This window comes from Monodelphis domestica, chromosome 4, assembly GCF_027887165.1.
Source record: "Monodelphis domestica isolate mMonDom1 chromosome 4, mMonDom1.pri, whole genome shotgun sequence".
Taxonomy (NCBI): domain Eukaryota; kingdom Metazoa; phylum Chordata; class Mammalia; order Didelphimorphia; family Didelphidae; genus Monodelphis; species Monodelphis domestica.
Genome location: NC_077230.1, coordinates 57,797,386 through 57,825,154, shown reverse-complemented (window position 1 = coordinate 57,825,154; position 27,769 = coordinate 57,797,386). Strand labels below are relative to the sequence as shown.

The window sequence follows — 27,769 nt, the reverse complement described above, 5'->3', positions numbered from 1 at the left end:
CTTAAGTTTCTAATGACATTAAGATGAATAAAGCCTAGTCCTCTTTCCTCTTCATGACTCATCAGCAAGAAATAGGTAGTATTATTAATGAGTTATGAAACTGGTAGGATTGCCACTAAAATCCAAATAGTCCATTTCAACAACCTTCTCCCTTCAAAGTCTACAAAATACCTGAGAAATCATAACTTATTAAGCCCTTGTGAGGAATTCTCCTAGTTCAATTCCACAAATATTTATTATTTTGCACAAGAAGCTAAAGGGACATGTTCAGGGTCACACCAAAAGCCTAATCTCACATATTTGAATCAGGATTCAATATTCTTCAGAGTACTGAATTTCAACTCCTACCCATCAAGGTCACTCTTTCTCAGAGATTGAGAACAAAGCTAAATCTCAATGACAATGAAAGAAAACTGGTGCATACCATGAAGAAACAATATGGTACAGTGAGAGGAGCACTGCATTTGAAGTCATGATGAAAGAGGTTGGAATCATATCCCTGCTACATCACTCATAATCAAAAGACTCCCACTTATATTTTGTCTGTGCTCTTATTCTATTGTCAACATGGAATCTAGAAACCCCAAACCTGTAGCCTAGTAAGATTCGATGAACCTCAAGTTTTAGGACTAGTAGTTTATAAGTTGGAGATGCCAAAGCTTGTCCTTGTTCCCATTTCCCAAGAGAATCTACTCAGAAGATTCTTAATCTCCAGTTAGGTGGAGCTAAGCATATGCTATGTAGCTTTTTGTCTTAGGTAGTCTTCCTATTGTATCAGAGACCCTTTCACAGGAAAGACCCACACCTGAGCAGGGACCACCCTTTAAGTATCCACCACAAGTAGCCAATTCTCTTATTGGCTTCTCTTAAATGGACAAGAAATATTTGGGAAAAGGCTTTGCTTTAAATGGTAAGGAAACCCTGAACATTTTTTTTTTATTGACCAAAAAAATTTCCTCTCAAGGAGCGGCTTTTAGTCTTAGGCCAAAGTGGTTTGAGGTGTCAACATGGAATCTAGGAATCCCAAACTTGTGGCCTAGTGAGGTCTGATGAACCTCAAGTTTCAGGACTAGCTTACAGGTTGGAGACCCCAAAGCTTGTATTTGTTCCCTGTTCCCATGGGAATCTACCCTGAAGGGAATCCAGGCTAGCAGTTTCAGACTGAGACCTAGATCCTCTAGGGAATGATAATTCTAGTTGAATGAGACTAAGCATATGCTAAGAATCCTTTAGTAGCCACTGTAAGTAGCCCCTTCTCTTACACCCTAGCCTCTAGCTATGATTCCTTTCCCCAGCTGGATTGTATCCTTTCAGTGTAGTTCGAACACTCCCATTTTCTTTGTAGCTATAGTAATGTCAATCATCTTTCCCTGCCCCCGGATTTCCCAAATGGTATATAGGTTCCCCAAATTCTTTTGTTCCTCAGAGTTGTCATCTAGCGTTGTTGCACTCCCTAGGGATAACATCCCCAGAGTCCAGGGTTTGCACCCTCAAAAAGTTGTAGTGCCTTATCTCTATATCCTGATTAAAGACTTGTTTTTTTCTGACTATTTAATAGTTCTATGTTATTTCTAAATTAACAGAGGCAAGGCTAAGAGAAAGGCAAATTTGAAGCCAAAAGAAAATTAAGAGTAAAAAAAGGATAAAAAGAAGGGAATAGTATAGTTGTTCTGAGTTAAAGGTAATTTTTAAGATTTTCTTGTTTTTGGAGAAAAAATGTTAAGGGTTTTAGTTTTTGAAAAAGTAAAAGGATCATGAACCTGATTTTTGGAATTTTTAAGGTAAATTTCCCAAGTGCAACCATTACAATAGATAAGTTTGTTTTAAAAGCCCAGTGAATGTTGATAATTTAACTTTTTAAGTGGAGAGAACTAATTGTTTTGTAAACATTATTTCTGATGATCATTGGCACATGACCCCTAATAGAGAAAGGAATTCCCCACCTGGGAAACTCCTAAGAAATTTCTAGGAATGCCCAGTATTTACCACCCCAGTTCTGGAGTGTGGGTGAAGTGATTAAAACCTTTTAAGGTTTACCTCAAGAGGATTCTTAGGAGTCAAAAGCCTGGACAAGATTTTCCTGCAGCCTAAAATCTGAAGGATTGCTGAAGAAGACATCTTTACAAGAAATCTGAAGGAGTCCCCAAGATACCGAATCCGGATAAGTATTGCTTCTCATTTTCATTGACTTTAGAAATGTTTCTGTAGCAGACATAAAACTGGCCATTTTATTTCCCCTGAGCAAGGTCCCTTTAAGTAGAGAACCTAGAAACAACAGAGCTATAAGTTTAAAATAGGAGCATTTTACCTTAAGAGATTTGAAAGTAACATCTGTTAATTTGAGAATTTGCAGCAAAGATTCCAGAGTGCTAGGTGGTCTCAAAGTAGTATCAGAAAAATTTAAAGAATGATGGAGCCTAATAATAATTGTTAATAACAGAAGGTAGTTTTAAATCTTGAGCATGGTTAGAGAATTGCCTTCTAAGGGTGAAGTGTATGGGAAGATAAATGGGAAAAGAAATGCTATGGAGGAAATTGGAAGGCCTAAGTTTTTGTCAAGGTCTACAGGTGACTGCTGATCATTACCAATTTACACATGGCATTATGTTCCAAATTACAGAAACATTTCTCCCTCATTTTAGGTTACTTTTCACTTTTCAACTGTGATAACATATTTTCTGTGATCATGATGAAGGGAACCTCAGAAAGGCAAGGCCTAGAATATGGGAATTGTGAAGGCAGATAGAAACTTTTAGCCATTATGAATGAGTAAGCAAGTTCAAAGAGGTCCCTTAAAAGGAAGAATTTAGGTCATAAGGAAAACCTGGCAAAACATCAGTGCCAAAAAGGAGGGGGAGGGAGGAAGAAGCAACACATAATGGATTCTAAGCAGCATTTTTAATAAACAAAGTTCAGATGGAACACTGAATTGCTCCCTAGTACCAGTAAAGTTTATACATTTTGAAGTCTCAAGGCAGGAAACAATGGGATAAGGAAACCTTTGTGACTAGGACTGCTAAAGAAATCACCTATAGGTTAGGCCTAAATTCAATGGTAATGAGCCTTTATTACCAATGAATAGACTCAGGAAATTGAAATGTGTACCCAAAACTAATTTAGTTAAGGCTAGAACTCAAGTCAAATCAGAACTATTTTAACAATTTTTATCTACGGATTTTACATTGGCTGACTCAATTGCAACATTATTTTCTTCATACAAAGTAATAGTTAATAGAAGTAAAAAGTCTAAGCTATTTAAACATGATTATGGTTGTTAAGTAGTTAAAGATGAAAAGTTTTTTAATCCCTAGCACAGGGGTCCCCAAACTTTTTACACAAGGGTGCCAGTTCACTGTCCCTCAGAGGACCAGACTATAAAAAAAAACTGAACAAATCCCTATGCACACTGCACATAGCTTATTTTAAAGTAAAAAAGCAAAACAGGAACAAATACAATATTTAAAATAAAGAACAAGTAAATTTAAATCAACAAACTGACAAATATAACAAGGGCCATTATGTTGTGCATCTAGGGGAGTATGAGGGCCATTGTTTCCTTGAAAATAAGACACTGTCTTATGTTAATTTGACCCAAAAAAACCAGGGGGTGTCTTAAAAAACACCCACTGGCAGTGGTGGGCTTCTCACAGTAGAGGCCCACCGCTGATGTTACAGACCAGATCACAGTTATCAGATGCTGAGCCTGTTACACTGTGTAGTGCTGTTTGGGATAGCAGAGGCTGCAGCACTGGCTGTGATGGGCCTGTCACACCTTGCACAGGTGCATCACTGTCACCATTATACCAGACAACAGTTATACACAGTGCGGAATCCCCTCCCCCAGATCGCCACTCAACATGCTGACATCTTCCATTGTACAGCCATATAATCCTTTGTGAGGTGCCTCATTCTCTTTCAGTTACTCTCAGAACTAGAGTCCATGCAAAGGATTATGTCAAAGGAGGTAGTAGTACTATATGTAAGCAATGCTGTGCTTTGAGGTGCTGCCACATACAGTACTCCAGGAGCACAGGATATGGATGCATCCTGTGCTCCTCTCACTGATCACCAATGAAAGAGGTGCCCCTTCCCAAAGAGCCGGTGGGGCGGATAAATGGTCTCATGTGGCTGAAGGGTCATATTAAATAATTATAAAATTATTATAAATTAATAAAATTAAATTAAAGTTAGAAGCATTTTTAATCTTTGAAATTAACTCCAAAAATTCTCAAGTTTAAAAATGCTTCTAACTTTATTTAATTTTGAAACTTTTAAATTTGACTTCTTGAAATTGTTTTGAGGCTGAAATTTCCATGCAGTCATTTTAATGTGGTTTTGGATTTTTTTGGGTGATAGAATATTTAGTTAGAATTTTACTTAGTGCTAGACAGTATTTTAATTTTTGGCCACAAACTTTGGGGGAAGGGCCGCTTTCAGATTTACAAGCCCTAAATAACCTGTGATGTGGAATTTATTTTTGTTTTTATATTTCTATAATTTGTAAGTTTGCTTTTTTAATATGATTATTTTGGTAGAAGAGTAAGGCAATCTTTCTGATTAAGCATATAGATTACATAATTTTATAATTGATTATGGAAAAGACATCGATACAATTAATAATATAGGATGACAGATTTTAAGGTTAGCAAGGTCCACAATCTTTGTAGTAAGTATATAGGGAGTTGATCGAGTTCTGTTAAAAAATGTGTTTATGGATTTCTCGTTTTCTCTTGCAGCAATGTCTGGTACAAAAAGGAGGACAGAGAGGCCAAAAAGTTTCTTATCAGGACCCATCAGATTTGAAGGACTGAGGTAACTGTGTTGTCAAAATTGCCAAGGGTAGACTGCCTACCTTTCTCTGGCAGAAGTGTCAATGCACTGGGCATTGGGGAGTGCCCCAAATGCCAATTGCCCGAACCTGAACCCCAAGGCTTTCCCACCATTAGTGAAAGAGTCCAACCTCATATAGCATTATCCATTTGTCCATTTATTTGGTCAGTGACATCCAGTCTTGGCCAAAAGGGGTATGTGCTGTCAACATGGAAATCTAGAAATCCCTAGTTTACTTAGTTTAAGGGTATAAACCCCAGGTTTTGACCTTGTCACAGGAGAGTTTTCCCCCTGAGGGTAGGTCCCACTTCACCAAGACATTAAGACATCCACTTCAGCTTTGGTGCAGTAGGTAGAGCTTCAGTCTTGCCAGCTGAAGGTCCTAAGGTCGATCCTTGGAAGGAGGGTGTGATATACTGATACTGGGAGAGACTTCTGGAGACAAGGGTTACTCCACTTCAGATGGGGTTTACCTCCCCACCTGAAGTGGATGTCTATTGTCTGGTGAAGTGGGACCTTCCCTCAGGGGGAAAACTCTCCGGTGACAAGGTCAAAAACTGGGGTTTCTACCTTTAAACTAAGTAAACTGGAGATTTCTATATTTCCATGTTAACAGTGTCAATGTGGAATCTAGAAGTCCCCAAACTTGTAGTTTAGAAAGATTTAGTGATCCCCAGTTTATTTAGTTTGGAGGTAGAAACCCCAGGTTTGACCTCCACACAACAGAGCTCCTCCCTGAGGGAAAGTCCTACTTCACTGGTCTCAGATGTGCTTTAAGATGTTAAGTATCTCTTTTGTCCCAATGGTTTCTCCCTCTAGGCTAAAGTCCTTTACTGCATGGCCCAGCCCAGGGCTGGGTCTTTCCCTTTTGTGTCCTTTGAGAAGCATCAGGCCCTCACAGTTATTCTAGTCTGGATCCCTTCAGTTTTCCTTTCTTACCAAGGTAAATTCAATCAACTGTCCCTCACCTATTCAGTCCCCAAGTTCCACCCAGAAAGGTATTTAAGCTCCCTGACTTCAATGGCTCCTCAGAAAAGCATGATTGGCTTTCCCAGGGGTCAGTGTCCCCAGCAGCCAAAGTTCAATCCTAGGCCTCTGGAGTCCTGTGGTATGCAGCTCTGTGTCAAGGCCTACTATTGCATTGAACCCCTTTCCCTTGATTAAAGACTGATTTTGACTATTTAATAGTTCTGTGTTTTTTTTCCCGTCAACAGATGAAACATAAAAATTATATCAAGTAATGAAGGAAATGACACTTAAGAGATAGAACTAGTTGAAAAACCTGCCACTCCAGGTGAACCTTGAAGGAAGTGACAAAAGTGAGAAGATGGAACATCCCAGGCATGTAGGGCAGGAGATAAAAGCACGGGGATATTCAACGTTTTATACAGGTAAATAAGAATACTCGGTTGCAAGTGGTAATTAGTGCCTGAAAGGCAATTACTGTGAACTAAGTCTATTAAAGCAGATTATTATATGCTTAAATATTCCGCAATGGAGCTTCTATTTTAACCTAGGAGTAATAGGGAGTCACCGAAGCCTCTAGAGCAAGGGAGTAAGACTATTCTTTAAGGCGTGCCCCTGGGGCAGCAGTAAGAACAACCCCTCAGAGAGGATAAAGTGCTGAACCTGAAGTCAGGAAGTCATTTATGAGAGTTCAAATCTAGCCTCAGACACTTAATAGCAGTGTGACTGGACAAGTCAATTAATCTTGTTTGCCTCAGTTTCTGCATTTGTAAAATATGCTGGAGAAGGAAATGGTAAACCACTTCAGTATTTTTTGCCAAGAAAAAAACAAATGTCATAAAGAGTAGGATAAGCCTGTCCACTGAGTCTAGAGCAAGGATTCCTAATCCTTTTTGGCTCTCCTGTGAAATCTAAAGACTATCTGAGAATGCTTTTAAATACCTAGTATAAAATACATAGGATTGCAAAGCATGTCAATTATAATTTTAAAAAATTATTTTCCCCCATCCAAATTTACAGACACTTAAAGTGGGTGTGTGGGTATGGGGAGGGGGAGTTCCATAAATTTAGGTTTAAGAAACTGTTTTAAGAGTCACAAAAGCAACACACTCCTAAACAAACAGAACCCATATTCAATAAATATGTTGGTGAGCTGGCTGCACAAAGGTCAAGGCCCTCCTCCTGAATGACAGCCTTCCCCCGGAGCCTCCCAGCAGTTCGAGGTCCTCAGGCGGAAAGAATACCTCCGGGCCAAACCGTTCATTCAATTAAATCAGCCCCCAATAAGTACCTACTACGAGTCTCAGAATCAGCTGGGGGGAGGGGCTAGGGGTTTAAAAGCAAAAACGAAACCGGAAGGGTTCCGTCCCGCCCCCTTATATCCACGTAAACCTACCACAAGTAGCCCCACACCGCAGACTACGGACGCACAGCGCCTCTTCCCTTCCCATCTCAGTCTCAGCCTAGCCAGCCCGCGCCTCCCCAAAGACACCCCCCTCCCTCTTCTACGGCGTCCCTCCCTCCTGGCACGCTGACCCGGCTTCTCCTAGAGCACCTCCCTCACTCCACCCCCCGCCAGCTTGTGACCCCCTACCTTGCCTCCCGCTCCCCCCTTCGAATGAGTTACCCTCGGGAAGTTCCCCCCTCCCTCTGCTCATGCGTCCGCTTCTTGGGGTTGGCTCAAAGCTCCCTCTCTCACCTCGCGCCCCCCCACTTTTCCCGGTCAGCTCGTGACCCTCCAGCTCCCCGGGCCTCGCGCACCATCCCCGCCCCAATCAGCCGGACCACAGCCGGGTCCCACCAAGGCCTCGGTGCGCATGCCCACTTTGCCGGCCAGAGTCAGAGAGGGAGCGAGCAGGCGCGCCCCAGATTCAAGGGACCATTAAAATACCTTTCTCGTTGGGGCCGCAGCCACTGCCGTGCGGGGAGCCTCGCCTTATCCTTTGGTCCTGTCTGAGCGAAGCGCCGGTGCCGAAGCCGCCACGGCGTCAAGGGGGTGGATACCGTCTGTCCCGTTCGGCCGCCGCCGTAAGTCGCCCTCCGGCTCGAGCCCGGCCTCAGCCAATCGCTTGGACCCACTGATCCTAGCGTGAGCTCGAATCCTGGACGTGGCAGGATGGGGGAGGGGAAAGGAGGGTAGGGGGCGGGGCGAGAGAGGCGGGGAGACGAAGGGGAAAAAAGGGAAAGAAAAGAAGCCTCTCCTTCCGCCTTGACCAGTGTATCTTCTCTGCTGCCCTAAAGCGCATGCGTTGCAGGGTGCAGCTTCGACGGTGACAGTGGCGTCAGAAGGCTTGTAAAGTTTTTTTAATGGGGTTAAAAAAAGCGTGTAGATATTACGCATGCGTGGAAGTATGCCAGTGATTAATTTCACTGAAAGCTGACATATGGACCCACTGAGCATGCGCTTGCCTAAGGCATGATTTCTCCCCCGCCCCCCAAACCCAATTCTAAAAGGCACCTGTTCCACCCGAGGATTCAGTCTTCAATTAAATAGGAGATCCTTAAGCTGGGATCCGTGAACTACTTTATTAATTATGTAACTTCATTTCAGTATAATTGGTTTCCTTTGTAATATGTCTTCTTTTCTTTAAGATCATAACACAAGCACCATCTTCTGCATGAAGCCTTTCCTGATCTGCCCAAATACAATTACCCTCCCCCTAAGCTAACTTGTGTTTACAATTTATTTGTATTTATATACATTATGCCATATGTGTATATATGTAATACTATACACATACATATGTTATATTAAATCTTATTACATGCATATATATGTATGTACGTGTGTATGCATACATACATACATACATACTTGCCTCCCCCCATTAGAATGATTAATTCTTTAAGTGCAGAGACCATTTCATTCTTGGTAAGTATCCCTAGGACCTAGTACAGTACCTGGCACACAGTAGAATCTTAAAAAAAAATACTTGTTGACTGATTGTTGATTACATCTCAAATAAGATAATACATGCGATATATGTGCATGTGAAGGTACTTTCAAAAGCATAAAGCACTACCCAAATATCTTAATACTGGTGTGACCCCTTCCCTCACCTTTCCATTCCTTTGAGAACTTCTGGAGGATAGAAACATCTTTCAAAACAATTCAAATCCCACCTCCACTGGGAAGCCTTTCTTGTCCACTCCAGCCCACAGTGATCTCTCCCTCTTTTGTAGAAGAGGAAGTACAAAGTGTGGTATAAAGAAAGCAGTACTATATATGAAGTTAAAGGACCTTGGTTGGAACTGAAACCATGCCACTTACTGCTTAGTGCTCCCTGAAGTACTCCCTGAAGGAGTCACTTAGTGCTAGTTTCCTCATATGTAAAGTGAAGGGATTAGATTAGATGTCCTCTAAGGGTCATTCCAACTCTATGAGCCAGTGAATTCTTTTAACACTTTTTGCCTCTGATACTCACTATAAACACCTATTTATTGATGTGTTCCCAAAGTCATTTCCATGTAAAAAATACTCAGTAAAATTTAATGACTATCCGTAGAGAAATAACCAACATTAAGGAGCCACTCACCTCACCTCCCCAACATGTGCTTAAATGGTATAAGTGGAGGTTGCAATCCACACTTGGGCATTGCACAAAACTGCCCATATAGCTTCTTGTGCTGCTTTTCTGAAGCCTATAGAAAGGCAAACTATATTAATTATCCCAGAGGACAGTTCAGTATCTGATCTGTCCACATAGGATGGTGAAGCACTCAAGCCATCCACCAAAAGGGTGGAATTGCTCTGGTGACTGTATCCAATAGTTTCTACAAATCTACAATATTTCTTTTGGCTACCAGAAAGTAATCAGCCTGCAAACACTCAAACTATACCTAAATCCACTGCTGCCAGTCAGCCATAGGCTCCCATTGTATCTTCAATCCAATAACTCTGTCTTCCTTCCTCTTCTTTGCACATAACATTCCAACTCCTAATTGTGGGCATTTTCACTGGCAATCTCCCATGTCTAGAACTGTCTTCCTCCTCATTTATGTTTCCAGCTAAAAAGTGTTTCCTAGTCCTCCTTAATCTTAGAGCCTTCCCTCTGAGATTACCTCCAAGTTAACCCTTGAATATCTTTTTACTACATAATTGTTTGCAGGTTGTCTCTCCAGACTATGAGTTCCTTGAGAAAAGAACCTGTTTGGGGTGAGTGGGTTGTTTGCTTTTTGGAATTACCTTTCTCTATAACCCCAGAACTTAGCACAGTACCTGGCACATAGTAGACATTTAATAAATGCTTTTCAACTTTATTCACAGGAGGGTTTGCCAGGTTTTATCTGAAGCTAGGGAATGGTATGAAAAAAGACTTCCAGAAATTCAAATTATTTAAATCTATGGCTCTACTCTCTCCCACATCTGGACTTTATCAGTTAAATGACTAACTTACCTACTCTCACATTCATAAGACACTATCAATAACACTATATGGCTCCATAGTTTGTTAGACATAGCAAGAATGAGAAGAAGTTAAGTGAGTGCGTCTCCATGGATCACTGTATCCAACTATCTCCTAAAATTCCAACCAACAACTTCCTTGCTCTCAGATGACTGAGAAAATCTCTAAAGCACCCTCATCTATAGTTTCTGAAATGAGGACAAGAGAGGGAAATATAAATCCCAGATCTTATCTCTGGAAACTCAGAATTTAAACAAGAAGATAAGGGCAGCATTGGGAGAAAGAAGTTGGTCTTTCAACTTTGGCTCACCACTCTTCCAAACTTCATGATAGCTTACAATTTCCAGTACTCTAGTCCTCATGTAGTTCTGGTCCCTTGCTTTAGTTCCTGGTCCAGCCATCTCCCCTGCCCTGCTCCAGATCATCATAGGTGAAAGCTCAAGCAAGGCACAGTTGTTGCAACCATTCAAAGTCCAGCCTCACTCTTCCATCATTTGTCCAAGTGACAGGAAATAAGAGTATATACCTTGGGTGCTAGAAACACAGGAGTCTTACTCTGAAAGTATGTTGCTCTTTTCCCTTTTAATGTAAAGAGTGATTCAGTCTTACTGACATGTGTTACTCTTCTACCGATCCCCTGAAAAGTGACAAATAAGAAGTCAGTCTAGCATGGGAACCAAGGAACCTAGTTCTCAGAAACTACTCAATCATATATCAGTCCATCCAAAGCAGACTCCATACCATGTACTGAAGTAACTACATCACAAATGAAGACCTAAAGTAGATAAGCAATCAGCAGCAGCTCAGCAAAGAAGCCACTCACAGGTGACAGTGGCTACAGAAAGAGATAGTGACTCAAGAGAGGGTAGCTCAGTGGAGATGCCTGGAAGAGAGCAGTTCAAATATTTCACCAGATGGACTTCTGGCTAAAAATATACTTCCCAGGTCCAAAACACAAGCTTATTGACTATACATGTCCCTATTCATATTCCCTGTTCACATATTTTTTCTTCTCCCATTAATAATGTGATTAGCTATGAGAAAGCATGCCCCTGTTGCTTTGAACAGAGCATGCTTTTGTGGGTGGGTGGGGTATTTTATTTTATGTCTCTTAATTAATTAAATATCTTACCCTTGAATTAATGTCTTCTGGTTGCCCTAGTAAAAGTAAACACACCAATGGAATCTCATGAACTATGGTTTTGCCTAGATAATGATTCACAAAATACCTTGAACCAAGGTACCCAAACATGCTAGTGGCCCTGTATGATGCTTTTCAGTCATGTCTGATTCTTTATGACCCCCCCCCCCCCTTTGTGGTTTTCTTGGTAAAAAGACTCAAATAGTTTGATATTTCCTTCTCCAGCTCATCTTACAGATGAGAAAACTGAGGCAAACAAGGTTAAGTGACTTGTCCAGGGTCACATAGCTAGTGAGTATCTGAGGCCAGATTTGAACAGTCTTCCTAATTCCAACCCCAGCACTCTATCCACTGGGACCGTAGCTGCCCATGTATGCTGCTGCACTTAGTAGTATTTTAGGAATAAGAATAGTGACATTCTGAGATGTGGCCATGATTACACAGCTAGTAAGTAGCTGAGGTGGGATTTGAACCCAGATATATGACTTCTAGGTATTCATATGCTGCCTCCTCAAAGTGAAGGCCCAGAGGCAATTAACTTTACACTTAAGTTGGTTCTGGATTGGTTGTTGCACCAGGTATGGAATTCTGATAGTGATTCTATCACCTGAGGAAGATATGAAGCCCAACTTTCTTGTCTCTGGAAACCATTTTCTAACATATGCACAGTGTGTCTGAGAGGTGAAATTATCCCTAGTGTCTTCTTGTCCATTTGCTAATGCATGCATCATTTCCTGATAGAGATAGCTAAGGGTTCTTCACATTTCTCTAGAGGCGATATTTTCAGATACTTTGCTGACAGTGTTTCTGTCTGCATGATTTCTTTTTTCTGTAAGAATTTAACCTACAGTCTTTTTTCCACACTGTTAGACAGAAGAAAAATTAAGCTCATAAGCATTTGTGGGATCATAAAACTGGAAGAGACCTTGAAATGTAACCTAGTCCCTGAAACTGCTTCCAAAACAAGACTGCTAATTGGGACACCTTAGGTAGGGGTCCCTAATCTTTTCAGATATCCATTTGTTTCATTAATTTTGTTACTGCTTAAAGTCTACAATAAATTATTATTTTTTTTTAAGAATCATAGGATAACCAATTTAAAATTGGAAGGATCCTTAAAGGCTTATGAATTAAAGTTCAAAGTTTCCATTTAGTAACACATTTTAGCTATGAATACCAGTATATTCTCATTAATAGTAAGAAATTGGAAACTATCAAGCAAGCCTTTGTGAGGAAAGTTCTTTGAAAACTTTAAAACTACATAAATGTGATCTATTCCCTCCTATTTCCAAATAATCAGACAATGCCAAATGCATTTCCTTATAATTTTGTTTTCTTTATTTTGACAACCTAAACTTGTCCCTGGATGACTGTTTCCCTGATCATGATAGTATAGATAAGAATAAAAACAAAGCTAGCAACAAGATTATATTTGTTCTTATATTTCCAGCCAACCTACAAGAGCGAAAATAAACTTTTAAACATATTTTCCTTAAACATTCTGAAAATATCACTGTACTTAAATAGTTGACTGTATTTTGCTTTTTGCTTCAAAGTCTTTGAGTAAGAATTGGGCCCTCTAACTACTCTACCTTTCTTTCCAAGGAAATAGCATCAGTGTACTTTTTTAACCTGGCTTGGAGCCAGGGATCTGAGCCCAGGACTAGAGTAGTTGTCCTTTCATAGATGACTTCACCAGCCTTCCTCTTAGGGAAAAGGGTTTGAAGTCCTCTTTGATCTGGTTCTGATTACCCTAGAACCTACTTTCACCCATGGTGGTTTTTACTTACTCTGTAAGTAAACTCTGTAAACTATCTCTGAACTAACTGAAAAAACAACTTCTCAGCCCTCTCAGCCCACGCCACTCAGGTACATGCTTAAGCCTCTGAGGTGGCTACAACCCTAGTTTCTTTTAGACATTAGCTTTGAAGGCCTTAACACTCTGAAAATTATTGTTACACTAGGAAGCAGTACTTTATTTGAATTATTAAATTATTTGAGAAAAACCAATTCCTCAGCCTTCTATAATCCTGAAGTGATCAGACACAAAGCTTCCCCAAGCCATAGAGTAGTGAGACCTCAGACACCCAATTGTGATTCAAAGTCATTGCATGCTCAAAGTGCCTTCTAGTTGTTTATGATCTTTCACCTTTGGATAAGATGAAAGAACTTGCTTCTAATGTCAGTTCAATCAGGCACTTGAACCAAGCTGCAGGTAGAACTAAATGACTGGGATAATGGCCCAGGGCACCAAAGATTTTTGTTTGTTTATTCTTTTTTTTTTTTTAAACCCTTACCTTCCGTCTTGGAGTCAATTACTGTGCGTTGGCTCCAAGGCAGAAGAGTGGTAAGGGCTAGGCAATGGGGGTCAAGTGACTTGCCCAGGGTCACACAGCTAGGAAGTGGCTGAGGCCAGATTTGAACCTAGGACCTCCCGTCTCTAGGGCTGACTCTTAATCCACTGAGGTACCCAGCTGCCCCCATTGTTTGTTTATTCTTAAATTAATTTCAGAAATATCTTTTGCTTTTACATCACAGTCTTTTGCAAATACCTTCTTTCCTCTTTTCTCTAAATTGAGCCCTACCTTATAAGAAAACCAGTTAAAACAAAACACTCATGCAATAACCTTGTATAAAAATCTAATTAGGGGCAGCTAGGTAGCACAGTGGGCAGAGTGCTAGGCCTGGTATCTGGAGAATTTGAGTGTAAATCAGCCCCAGACACTTCCTAGCTATGTGACCCTAGGCAAATCACTTAACTCCAATTGCCTAGCCCTTACCATTCTTCGGTCTTAGAATTTATACTAAAACTGAAGGTAAGAGTTTAAAAAGAAAAGAAAGAAAATCCATATAATTTTCTTCCCAGAGGGTAGCCAGATATAGAGAGTACTGACAAAACTTGAAATATTTCAGCATGGTAGAAATAACAACACTCACCATCTACTTAATGAAATCATCTATTAAAGTATTCATCTATAAACTGGCACACTTAGATGAGTGTTACCCATTTCTGCTCACATTGTAACCCGGCTCCTACTTCTATAACATCTGCATCTTAGCAGTCTCAGCCCGTTTCTTCAGTCTCTTCTACTTGCCAAAAGCTCCTAGTTACAGTTCTAGTCTCGTGGGCCTGAGCACCACAATTTATCAACCCAGTACCTGACCGTCATGATTTCTTTGCAACCTCTACTCTCTGAAACATGGTGTAAAGAGAATAATTGATGCCATTGTCATGAAACAGCTTTACTTCCCCCACATGCTGTCTTCCTCTGTCCTTGTTTTCCATTGTATCTTCTGTCTATCCCTACCCCGTCCCCATTATTTACTGTGTAATTAGAATTTGCTCCTCAGAAATTCTTTCTCCCAGAATTCCACATTCCTTCTCTCATCACATGCTAATGTAGGGAGGGTAGAAGTTTTGTGTAGCCCTGCCTTGTTCTCTTTTTCACCATATCTCAGCTGGGAAAGTGGGCTTTATACCATGCAAAAGAATCTACACACGTGAGTTTACTTTTTGTTAGATAATTAGGTTTGAACTTCTATTTCTTCTAGTTTATTTTCTTTCTACTTCAAGTGATTGTTAATAAACTTTATAAAACATAATACTTAGAGTTATCAGATATTAATTTTAATTTTACATGACTAACTTTTCTTCATCCTAGACCTTATCTTCTTATTCTTTTCACATTCTTAGATCTACAATAGCTTGACTTCTGGGAAACATGCATCTTAGGGCTGATTGGTCTTCCTTGCACCTCCTCACTCACTGGATCATGAAAGAGGAATCAGCATACTCCTGATACTCTATTACTACTTTTAGAGCCTTCTTTTTGGTGGTCACTCATTGGCCTCTCTTCCTTTACATTTCACATCCTTCTGCAATATTATCCAGAGCAGAATGTTCTTGTTATTTCTAGCTACTAGATCACTCACCCTTTTCTTTCCTTTTTAAAAAAATTTCTTATTTTATTGAATTTTATTTTTTTAAGTACATGTAGAAACAATTTCTGAAAATTATTTTCTGACATTTTACAATTCAGATTCTCTGCTTTCTTCTCTCCCCACCTTTCCAAGGTTGTAAATAGTCTGATAAAGGTCATATATTGTTCTCATGCAATACATATTTACATATTCCTCATGTCATAACTGAAGACACATATCACATATACATTAAAAAACTCAAGAATGTAGGTCTAGAGACAGGAGGTCCTGGGTTTAAATCTGGCCTCAGACACTTCCCAGCTGTGTGACCCTGGGCAAGTCACTTAACCTCCATTGCCTAGCCCTTACCGCTCTTCTGTCTTAGAACCAATCCACAGTATTGATTCAAAGTTGGAAGGTAAGGGTTAAAAAAAACAAAATTCATGAAAGAAATAAAGTGAAGGATATCATAATTTGATCTGTAATCAGATTCCAAAGGTTCATTTTTTGGCTTTGGATAGCATTTTTTTTCTTTATCATAAGTCCCTTGCCAGGGTGATTTTGGAAACTTGTTTTGCTGATAATAATTTAGTCCTTCACAATTGATTGTCACACAGTTATTTCTGTTACTGTGTATACTGTTCTGGTTCTACTCATTTTACTTTGTATCAGTTTATATGTCTTTCCAGATTTTCATGAACTCATCCTGTTCATCATATATTATGGTGCTGCAACAGTTTTCCACTTCAATTATATACCGTGGCTTGTTCAACCAATTCCCTAATTAATGGAAACCCCCTAAGTTTACAATTCTTCCAATTGCCCCTACAAAATAAAACCTGCTAAAAATATTTTTGTACAGTAGGTCCTTCTGCCTTATCTCTGATCTCTTTGGGATACAAACCCAGCAGTGGTATTGCTGGGTGAAAGGCTATGCGTAGTTTTATGACCCTTTGAGCATTTATCCCCTTCTTCCAAGAAGATGAATATTTGGCTTGAAATTTTCCTGTCTAATACAGCCCTTGCCCTTCTACTTGAGATTTCAGTATCTACTCTGAAATCTCCTGAAATACAATGATCCTCTGGTTTGTCACTGTCTTCAACCCCTACGACTTCTATCTTTACTCCATCTCTAACAGTCATAGGGATGGTTTTAAGGGCTGGTCTGTTGTGGGTACTCTGTTAATTCATGTTTAATATTGGAACAATATGGTTTATCTGTAGGTCATCAAATAGTTTACAATAGAGTTTTATTTACTTATAGTATAGAAAAGATGTCATTAAAGATAGTATATAGGATACAGTAGCATTTAGTTCATTTTGGTAGTCTCAGCTTCCTTGTGGCAAAGCATCTGGTCCATTTGGGTAAGGTATGGTAACAAGGGTGGTATGGAGGAATCCACAAAGTCTAAGAGGCCTAGAATCTACGTGGTTGGAATTCTTTTTTTATTCCTTTAAATGCCCAGAAAGTTGCATCAAGAGACAGCTTTGTTATCTTTTAAGGAAAATTAATCCCTGTTAGGGGAAGGTCTAGGTGGAAGCATGGTCCTAACCCATATTATAGCAGTGAAGAAGTAGGCTAATATCATCCCTTATTTATATTAGTCCTATCACAAATGAGACTGTGCTTTCACATACCTTATCTTTCACAATTGTCCTTAAGTTGTGCCTCCGTGATCCTTAATGCTAAAAATTCTTATATCTGATAACCTCCTGCCTTGTGATCTCTCTATCTGCTGCACTCTTCTAAAAGCTATTCTTTGTTCACACTGCACTCTCCAGGCTTTCTTCCCCTCACTATATATCACCCCTGATTTACTCTCATTTTCCTCCCTTTAGCATCAAGAATCTTCCAAAGGAATAGATCTGATAATATCTCTCATTTTATAAATGGAGTATAGGCCCAAGAATTTGCCCAAGGTCACCAAACTAATTAACCTCAGAGTATGGAGAAGATCTAAGATCTCTCAGTTTCCAGTCCAGAGCTTTTTATACCATATCATGTTTCCTGAGTACCCACATTTTAATATATTCACAGACTATCAATAAATCACTCTACATATTTATTCCCTACTCCTTCGTTTAATTCTTAGGTCCCTTGAAGTGTGGAATAGGAACAAATTGCCTTTTTATATAAGCTCTTAACAAATTCAAGATGAAAAATAGAAAGGCATGGAGATATTTAAAAATCACTATCCAGTGAAGTATTCACAAAGATAATTTTGTGTCTAATTAGGAATGAAGCCGCCTAATGAGTAACACAGATCCAGTTTGGGAAGCTTCATATATGTCAAAAACAAAGTGGAACTTAACTCTATTTTATTATTCATTCCAATAATCATTCTTCTAGTTCCTCAGTATGAAATCCATAATTTAAAAAGGCATCCTCAAAAAGCATTTCAGCAATATACTTAATGAACAATGTGAAAAGAACTTAACCAGTTGTTTGTCCCAGGAGGCTGAATGCCTCAATATGTTAGACTGTACTGTATTACAGGTTAGATCAGAGTTCAACAAAAGATAAATGTCACCCTTCCACGTGTTCTAAGTATATACTAGAGAGAAAATATAGATAAGAATTGGACTATAGCTCCCAGTGATTCATAGGTTAGATACAGCCTTTGTTATGGAAAAGAAAGTAAAATTTGTAATAAGAAAAAATTTTCAAGAAACGTAACCCATGGCTATCAGAAAATTACAGGGGCCTATTTGTTTTTTGTTTGTTTTTTTAAGGAAAAATGACTTGATCATTTGTACTTTCCTGAAATATTTTTTTTTAATCCTTATCTTATGTCTTAAAATCAGTAGTGTATATTGGTTCCAAGGCAGAAGAATGGTTAAGGGTGAGACAATGGGGGTTAAATGACTGTCTAGGGTCATATAGCTAGGAATTGTCTGAGGTCATGATTTGAACCTAGGACCTCTCGTCTCTAGGCCTTCTCCTAAGATAATTTAACAATCAAGAGGCTAAAAATTAATTGCAAATAATCTAATAAGTTTTATAAACTTAACTATAGTGGGAGGGGGAGTTGAGAAATTCTAAAGGGAAATTTCTGAAACTAAAGCTAATTCTATCATATAATAGAAGAGCAGCAGTAGGCTTGGAGTCAGAATACCAAAGACTGAATCCTTATTCTGTCACTTATTTAGTTATGTGCTCTTTAATCTTGCCAAGCCTCAGTTTACTCATCTGTAAAAATGGGATTATAAAACCTTAGAACTAGAAAGAACCATAACGATTATCTATTCCAAACCCATCTTTTACAGATCAGGAAATGGAGGTCCATAGAGGCAAAATAACATATCTAATCATGCAACCATGTGGCAGGGCTGGGACTAAGCCTGAAATATCCAAACTCCTAAAGCAGTTCTATTTCCAGTAGACCATACTGCTTAATGATATCTGTTCAACCTATTATTTTTTTTTAAACCCTTACCTTCCATCTTGGAGTCAATACTGTGTATTGGTTCCAAGGCAGAAGAGTGGTAAGGACTAGGCAATGGGGGTCAAGTGACTTGCCCAGGGTCACACAGCTGGGAAGTGTCTGAGGCCAGATTTGAACCTAGGACCTCCAGTCTCTAGGCCTGGTTCTCAATCCACTGAGCTACCCAGCTGCCCCCTGTTCAACCTATTAAACAAAATTATTGTGGCAAAGTAATGTTCTCCCTCCTCAGCTCTACTGCTGGCTTCCTTGACTTCTTTCAAGATCCATTTAAAATCCCATCTTCTCCCAGAAACCTTTCTCAACCCTTCTTATTTCTAATGCCTTCTCTCTGTTAATTATTTCCAATTTATCCTGTATACAGTATATATATGTATGTACATATGTTGTGTGTGTGTGTGTGTGTGTGTGTGTGCGTGCGTGCTTGGATATTTCTTCCCCACTAGATTATTAGCTTCTTCTTATCAGGGTCTTTTGCCTCATATCCCTATTTCTTAGCACATTTCCTGACATATTGAAAGCATTTAATAAATGTTGATTGACTGCTGACTGTGTGAGAGGTAAAAACACCATGCAAATATGATAAGCAAATACAACTATTTGTGTGAATCTATATATTTGTTTTTATTGGATTTTTATAATGTCCCATTGAACATAAGCCATAAATTACTTTATTTGTAGCTAGTTAACAAGCAAAAGATGCAACCTTATTAAATTACTACTTTAAATGTATTTCTCATGTGAAACTGACTCAGACTGTTCATGACTTGCTGTGTGATACTTAAGACTTTTTATATTGAAGGAAAAATAAAATTTCCCAAACTATTTAATGACAGTAAAAACATGTTTGCTCTATTATTGTAAAAATTATTTGTTGTCTTTGGGTAAGAGATACCTGTAGCTTTGTCTAAATGATTACCTCAACCACACTATCTTAGATCAAGTGTATTTCTTTAAGAATTATAAAAGTGAAGATTGTAGATTGGAGGCAGCAATTCAGATAAACTGTCCCAGCATTTCCCTTCAAACAACTTTAAAATAAAATTTTGGAGCAACAAAACCACCAAAAGATCAGGTTACCATTTTCCTGCATAAGACAATTTAGAAGGTCATCAGGAGAGGTCTGTGACAGGAGCCCAGAGCATACACAACAGTAACACACCATAGTGGGCCTTGGAGGCTGCCAAAATAGCAGCAGCAGCTTAAGGAACTTTTAGCTCAGATACTGCAAAGGGAGAATCTAGTCAGAAAGAAGTTATAGGAGATACTTTTCTGGCACTTGAAGCTGGCACTGATAGGCAATTTTATTGCCCATATGCAGTTCTGGATCCCACTTCCAGGTTGTAAAGGATCAATAGCACTTGCAGCTGAAGGAGAACACAGGACCTGGTCAGTTCCAGAGTCAAGAGGAACACTAGTAGTTAATGGCTGCAGAGGAACAGGGGCCCTTCCTGGGTAACTTAAACTAAGAAAGCAGTGATAGGAGAACAGTGACCACAGTCACCTAATATCACACCACCTTGAAAACACTGAAAATGCAGATCTCCATAACTAGTTCTAAAAAAGCTGCACAAAAAAGCCTAAAACTTGAGACAAAATCTCCCTATCCCCAAGTGAACAGAGCCAAATTTTAACATAATATATAAATTCAGGAAATAGCACAGGAAATTGACCAAACAACCAATAAGAACCTGACAATAAAATGCTACTACTACAGTGGTATATAAGACCAAGATACAAAATCAGAAGACAACAGTAAGAAAGAAGTTACAATCAAAGCCTTAAAATGTGCTAATTAGACAGAAGTCCAACAAGAATTATTGAAAGAGTTAAAGAGATGAATGGGAAAGGAAAAATTAGGAAAAGAAATAAGTAATGTGAGAAAATTATGAGAAGAGAATTAACAGTTTGGTAAAAGAGGCACAAAAAGTACCAAAGAAAATGACAAAAAAACAACCTGGCCTAATAGTAAAAGAAGTAAAAAGATTTACTGAATAAAAGAACTCATTAAAAAGCAGAATAAATCAAATGGCAAAAGAAGTACAAAAATTCACTGAATAAAAAAGACTTTTAAAAAGCAGAATTAGACAAATGAGAAAAGAGACCATAAAAAGAAAAAGAGCCTGGATAATCATATTTCAAGAAATTATCAAGGAAAATCTTAGATATTGTGAAGATTAAAATGAACTCGCCCCTGATTGTGAAGATTACAATTGTAACCCCTGCCTATTTTTAGAACACCCTACTTAAAGTTGAGTGGGAAGATCTGCCCATTTTTTTAGATCTAACCCCCAAAAATGTAAACATCCCACTTAATCATTAAGTGGGAGGTCTGTGACCCATGTTTGCAATAGTGGGTGATGAATCAGAATCAACTGACTGCCTCCTGGGCAGTCCTAAGCAAGATTTTGGATTATAGTTTGTCCATGTAAAAAGTGGAGGAAGACACAGACGCAAAAGAAGTGTCTTTAAAAGGAGTGGTAACTTCCTGTGAGAGACACTTCTTCATTCTTTGGAGTGGAGACTGAATGAGAAAATCTGTTGACTGGACCTAAGACCCTGTTCCTGATGAGACTGTTGGACTGATATGTGGTGAGTGAAAGAGCTGACTCCTTTCCTGGATATTTTCTGAAGAAACTAGCCTTAGGAGAGTCTAGCCTCTTGAGAGAGTTTTTCCCCAGTTTTTTCCCCAGCTTTGCCAAGGCCAGCTAAGAACCAACTCTCCCTGACTGGGTTGGGCTAGGGGCTGGAAGTAAATTACTTAGTGCTTAGGCTTGATATCTTACCCTATCCTCTCTCTGATTTTTCTTATTTCACTCTTGATACATTTTGTAAATAAATCCTTTGGAATTAATGTAAATTCCTAGCAACCACAGTCTTAAAAAAATCCAGTCCAACCCTTTTAAAATTAACCCCTTTCCCCCATTACAACATCAAGGGTAATATAGAAATTGAAAGAATCCATTGATCACTGTCCGAAACAGACCACAAGATAAAAACTCTCAGGAATATAATAGCCAAATTCCAGGAGAAAATATTGCAAAGAGGAAAAACTATCCATTCAAATATAATGGAACCATAGTCAAGATCACACAAGATTTGGCTGCCTACATGTTAAAGATTGAAGGGCTTAGAAAATGATATTCCAGAGGGCAAGGGAACAGTATCATACTTAATTGTCTATTGTACATTTTATCACAACCAAGAATAATCTGCCTAGCAAAACTGAGTTTGATCTTTCAGGGAAGAAAATGGATATTTAATGACATAAAGGACTTTCAATCATTCTTAATGTAAAGACTAGAGCTAAATAGAAAATCTGATATTCAAACATAAGCCTCAAGAGAAACATAAAAAAGTAAACATAAAAGAGAAATCCTAAGAGATTCAATAAAGTTAAACTGTTTACATTCCTATATAGGAAGATGAGGCATGTAATTCCTAAGAACTTTATTGTTATTTGGATGGTTAAAAGCAATCTACGTTGACAGAAGGCAGAGCTATGAATCAATGATATTGGGATGATCTCAAAAAAATGGAGTAAGAAACAGATATATATTGGGAGGAAGGAGAAGGAAGAAATAGAATTAGGGAAATCTTCTGACATAAAAGAGACATTAAATGAATATATTGCTTTTACAGCTATTGGGGAAGCAGAGTGGGAGCCACTGCTTAAAGATTAATTCCATTAAAATTGGCTCAGATGGAGAGGAAGATATATATATATATATATATATATGTCAATTAGATATAAAAATTTTGTTATCCAACTTGGAAATCATAGGGAGGAGAAATATTAAAAGGGAAAGCATAATAAGAAAGGTAGGGTCAGAAGCAAAACAGACTTTTGAAAAAAGTCAGGATGAAAAGAGAAAGAGAAGGATCAATAGAAGAATAAAGGATGGAAGGAAATGCCAAATTAGTAGTCATGGCTGAATGTGAATAAAATGAGCTAAAATCTTTAAAAGCGGAAGAAGAAAACAGAATGGATTAGAAACCAGTATCCAATAATATGTTCTTTAAAAGATATACTCTTGAAACAGGAAGACACAGAGAAAAATAAGGAAATGGAGCAGACTCTATTGTGCACCAATCGAAATTAAAAAAAAAAAAAGACAGGGGTGACCTCAGACAAAGCAAACTTCTCAGATAAAGACCTTATTTCTCAAATATGTAAAGAACTAAATCAAATTTATAAAAATAAGAACCACTCCCCACTAGTTAAAAATAGAGGATATAAAGAGAGTTTTCAGAAGAAATATGAAAAACTCTCTAAATAATTATTTATTCAGAAATGCACATTAAAACCACCTAGGTACCATTCCACAATTATCAGAAATGACAAATGATGGAAGGAGTGAGGGCAAATTTGTATTCTAATTGACCATTGGTGAAGTTATAAACTGTCTAACCATTCTGGATAATGTGGAATTACGCTCAAAGGGCTATAAAATTGTGCATATATGTTGATCCAGCTATACCACTACTATATCTGTGCCCCAAAGAGATCAAAGAAAAAGGAAAAGGACTTATATATACAAAAATATAGCAATTTTTTGTGGTGATAAAGAATTGAAAACTGAAGGGATATTTATCAATTGAGGAAGAGCTGAACAAATTATGGAATATGATTGTGATGGGATACTATTATAATATAAGAAATGATAGGGGAGGATTAGTTTCAGAAAACATGGGAAGACCATTATCAAGTGATTCACAGTGAAGTGAGCAGAACCAAACATTTTACACAGTAACAGCAATATTGTGATGATGATCAACCATGATAGATTTAGCTAATACAATAAATAAAATGAACCATAGTAGTAGTAGTCTCTCGGTAACCGAGGATGACAATTGTCTTTGTGCCCTTTCATCTGTGATGTAGATGAGTGTGCACAAAAACACTTGTACGTGAAGAAGATTTAAGTGGAAAAGTTGATGCCCAGAGACAGTCCCACTCTCTCGGCGTTGGAAGCCTGGGTCCAGTGGCACGAAAGGTCGTTACACCTGGAGACTTCCTCAGCTGCATTGGATGGCCGTGTTGTCTTTTGTGCTCCAACACGCCCTAAGCACTCCACAGTGCCTTGCTGTGTCACCCTCTCAGCGGTTGAACCTTCTTGTTGGTTTCTTCCCCCTGTTCCACCGAAGCAGTCTTCACATGCTGGGTGAGCAAAGCCCTGGTTCACCAGGGGTTGACGACGACCCGATGGCTACCCTCACAAGGTTTAGCTGGCCTGTCGAAGCCGTTGCCCGGGGTGTGGCCGCTGCCACATGCTAGCAGCTACTAGGAGCCACAAGTGAGAGCTGGGTGTCAGGTGGGGGTCAGTCGTTGGAGAGCTGCCCTAGGAGGGAACGACAAGCCCTCCATACCAGAGATACTACCCCTCCCTGAGCACCCCATACACCTCATTCATTCAAATAAAATGAACCAATATAATTCTAAAGTACTAATGATGAAAAATATTTTCAGGGAAAATTGATGAATGCTAAATGCAAATTAAACTACAGTTTTCTTTGTTCATCTTTCTTTTTTGTGTGATATGGCTAATATGGAAATTTGCTTTGCATTATTTCATGTATGTAATTAAAGAATTTGGAATTCAAATTATAAAAAAAAGAATGTTTAAATAAATATTTTTTAAAAGAATTGTAAATGTATTTGATTGCTCCCTCTTTTTTCCTGCCCTTGAATCAGGAAATGTTTTCTTATTCTGACAGATTCTACCAGCTATATAATATTCTCCCAGAACACCTTCCTCTTTTTCCCTTGGCTGATTCCCCTGTTCTTTATCCCCTTTTCTCCTGTGAAAGATGTTACTGATCTCTTCCAAATGGATGAAGAATGATGCTGATTATCTATATTTTCTAAATAGATCTAAAAAATTATAAAAATCTGTTCCAAGAAGCTAAAGATGCTATTGGCAAGTAATCTTTCTTCACAAGCTAATAGATGTTATTCTCTTTAATATACCTACTCAAGTAATTTAACACCCTGTCAGCAGATCCATCTGGTGGGTGAGATTTTTCCTTGTGCTCTCCAGGAACCAAGACTGAGAAATTTTCTAACAGTTCCAAGATATAAATTTTAAAGTAAAATTTATTTATGTTCATTTCAGGTTAAACTTTCTGTGGGAAATCAATGAGCCAACAAGTATTTATTGAGAACAAGGACTACTTTATACATCCTTTGGGGTTACAAAAAGAAGAAACATGAAATAATTCTTGCCCCAAGGAGTTTATATTCTATCTGGAGATACAACTTTTACACATATATAATGGTAGGGTTGATTGAATCCTTCAAAAAGTAAGTGGGGGGCAGCTGGGTAGCTCAGTGGATTGAGAGCCAGGCCTAGAGATGGGAGGTCCTAGGTTCAAATCTGGCCTCAGACACTTCCCAGCTGTGTGACCCTGGGCAAGTCACTTGACCCTCATTGCCTAGCCCTTACCACTCTTCTGCCTTGGAACCAATACACAGTATTGACTCCAAGACAGAAGGTAAGGGTTAAAAAAAAAAAGTAAGTGATAAGATGCCCTGATACTTTAAGAAAATAAAATCAGTATATCACAAGGGTCATATACCATGGCCAGGTGGATATTGTTCCAGAAATGCAGGGATGGTTCAATATCAGGAAAATTGTCAGCATAATTGACCATATCAATAATAAAACCAATAGTAACAATATGATTATTTCAATAGATGCAGGAAACACTTTTGACAAAATACAATAACTATTTCTTCTTTTAAAAATTAGAAAGCATTAAAATAAATGGAGTTTTCTTTAATGTGATATATGGTGTCTATCCAAAACCATAAGCTATCATTATCTATAATGGTGTTAAGCTAGAACCCTCCCCAATAAGAACAGGGATGAAAGAAGGATACTCATTATCACCACTACAGTTTAATGTTGCATTATAAATCCAACTATAAGGATAAGAGAAGAAAAATGAAGGAATTAGAATAGGTAATGAGGAAACAAAGTTATCATTCTTTGCAAAATGATATGATGATATATACATAGAGAAACCCAGAGAATCAACTAAAAACTACTAGAAACAATTAACTACTTTAGCAAAATTGCAGGATACAAAATAAACCCACATAAATCATCAGCATTTTTATTTGTCGCCCAAAAAGTCCAACAACAAGAGATAGAAAGAGTAATACAAATTTTAAAAACTATGAGATATTTTATTTTCTTTATGAATGTTTTATAGTATTTGTGATATGTGTCTTCTTTTATGGCATAAGGATTATGGAAATGTGCATTGCATGACAGCAGTGGTATAAACTATATTGGACTATTTACCCCCTGAGAAGTGGGGAAATGAAGAAGGGAGGGAATAGAACCTGAATTGCAAAATGTCAGATAACAATTGTTAAAAAAGTATTTCTACATGTAATTGAAAAAAATCTTAAAGCTAAAAAAATAAAGGTGAAAACAAGTCTCAGTCAACCAAAGACTTTAGATTAATTGAGAAATGGCTTTAATGAACTAGAGTGAAACAGAAAGAGTATTTAGACTGACTGAAGAAAAAGATCATCATATTCCATAATTAATCTATAGAATTCCAATTCAGAACCCACATGAATTTGAGCATCTAGAGGAAATTCACATTCCATTGAATGAGAGTGGTCATTTTGGAAGGAACACTCTGTCAGAAACTGAGTAGCATTCTTCATCATCAGACTTCTGGTATTATGGTTGATCATTATGTTGCTCAGAGTTCTATTTCAAAGTTGTGAATTTTTATATTGTTCTTACAATATAAACTTCTCCTGGTTCCACTCATTTTCCTCAAGCTTTATTTTGATATTTCCTGATTTTTTTTTTTGCTTAACTGCACATAAATTTTTGCTTTTCATTTCTAAGAATGTTTATGTGTGTGAATAGAGAGGAAGAAAAGAAACTTCATAACAAAGAGAAGATAAGTGTATAGCACTATACTCAACAGTGTAAGGAATGGTTAGATGTGTTATTCTCAAAATCTAAAGTTCATGATAAGTTCCTTAAAACTATATAAAAAAGCACCCTATCTATGTGTGCCAGAATAACAACAAAATCACTATTGGGATCTAGAAATCAGTTTCACTCAGATCTGGACTCATGCATGTGAACATAGCTCTAGGGGAGTCTGGACCTCTAGAGAGAGGAGTATGCCTTTTTTCTCTCATTGCTTTTGGCTCTTTACATCTCTACCCTGGAGCCCTGATAAAGATTACTTAAATCTTTGGGTAGGCTCAAATATAGGGTCTTCTCAAAAAAGAACAGAATAGAAATGTACCTTATACTATGTAAAAAAAGGTATAGGGTAACTATTTCCTCTACACACTAAAGAAATGATAGACCCAAAAGATTCAAAAGAAAAACTTTTAAAAGAATCAGTCATCTATAATTACCATTATATTCTCCCAGGAGATTGAGACAAACAACAAAATATGAAATTATTTGCAAGATTGCTGAGTAAATATTTTAAATTTCATTTCATTGCACAAACAATTCCCTTCATTTCCATGTTATCTGGCAAGCTGGGGCAGGGGTTGGGCCCTTTTATTGGTGGTCATCTTTTCCAAGAAATGTTGGAGTTGCAGAACAGTTCTCTTTCCAGATAGCTTCTACTATGGGATTCAGGATCTCCAGACCTTTTTCACTCACAAAGTTTCCCCCAAGGCTAAAAACACTGATTACAGGACTGCTACTCATTCATAAATACTCAAGAAAGAAACAAAACAGAAAGGGCTGTCCCAAACTAGGCTCAGGTTGGTAGCTGCCATATTACTAGTGTTAGGGAATGGTACCAGCCTTCTCCCTGACCCCACAAGGGATTCAAATAATTATGACTCATTTAACAAGAGTAAGGCAAGGGTTAGGGAGAAGAAGAGGGTGATGTTTTTTTTAAGGTCCACTAAGTGGTCTGATCCTCCTGCCTTAGCATTAAAATAAAGAGAAGAAGGAAGATGTGTACAAAGTACAGAAGCTTGCTTTTGCAATCCAGGTTGGCTCATAGAGCTCTTGAAAGGAACACAAAGATAAAGTTCCAAAGGAATGTTAGGAATTTTT

General features: G+C 38.3%; 1 protein-coding gene across 2 annotated transcripts in view; it reads right to left on the bottom strand.

The window, feature by feature from the left end:
• TFG (trafficking from ER to golgi regulator) overlaps window positions 1–8,102 on the bottom strand; it is a 43,078-nt gene extending 34,976 nt beyond the window's left edge. The window contains exon 1 of one of the 2 annotated variants that reach the window (XM_007493556.3): window positions 7,688–8,102. The gene's annotated coding sequence lies outside the window, so the exon portion shown is untranslated. The remainder of the gene's footprint in view (window positions 1–7,687) is intronic. The other variant, XM_007493558.3, reaches the window with a different exon arrangement.
• Window positions 8,103–27,769: the final 19,667 nt, after the last annotated feature.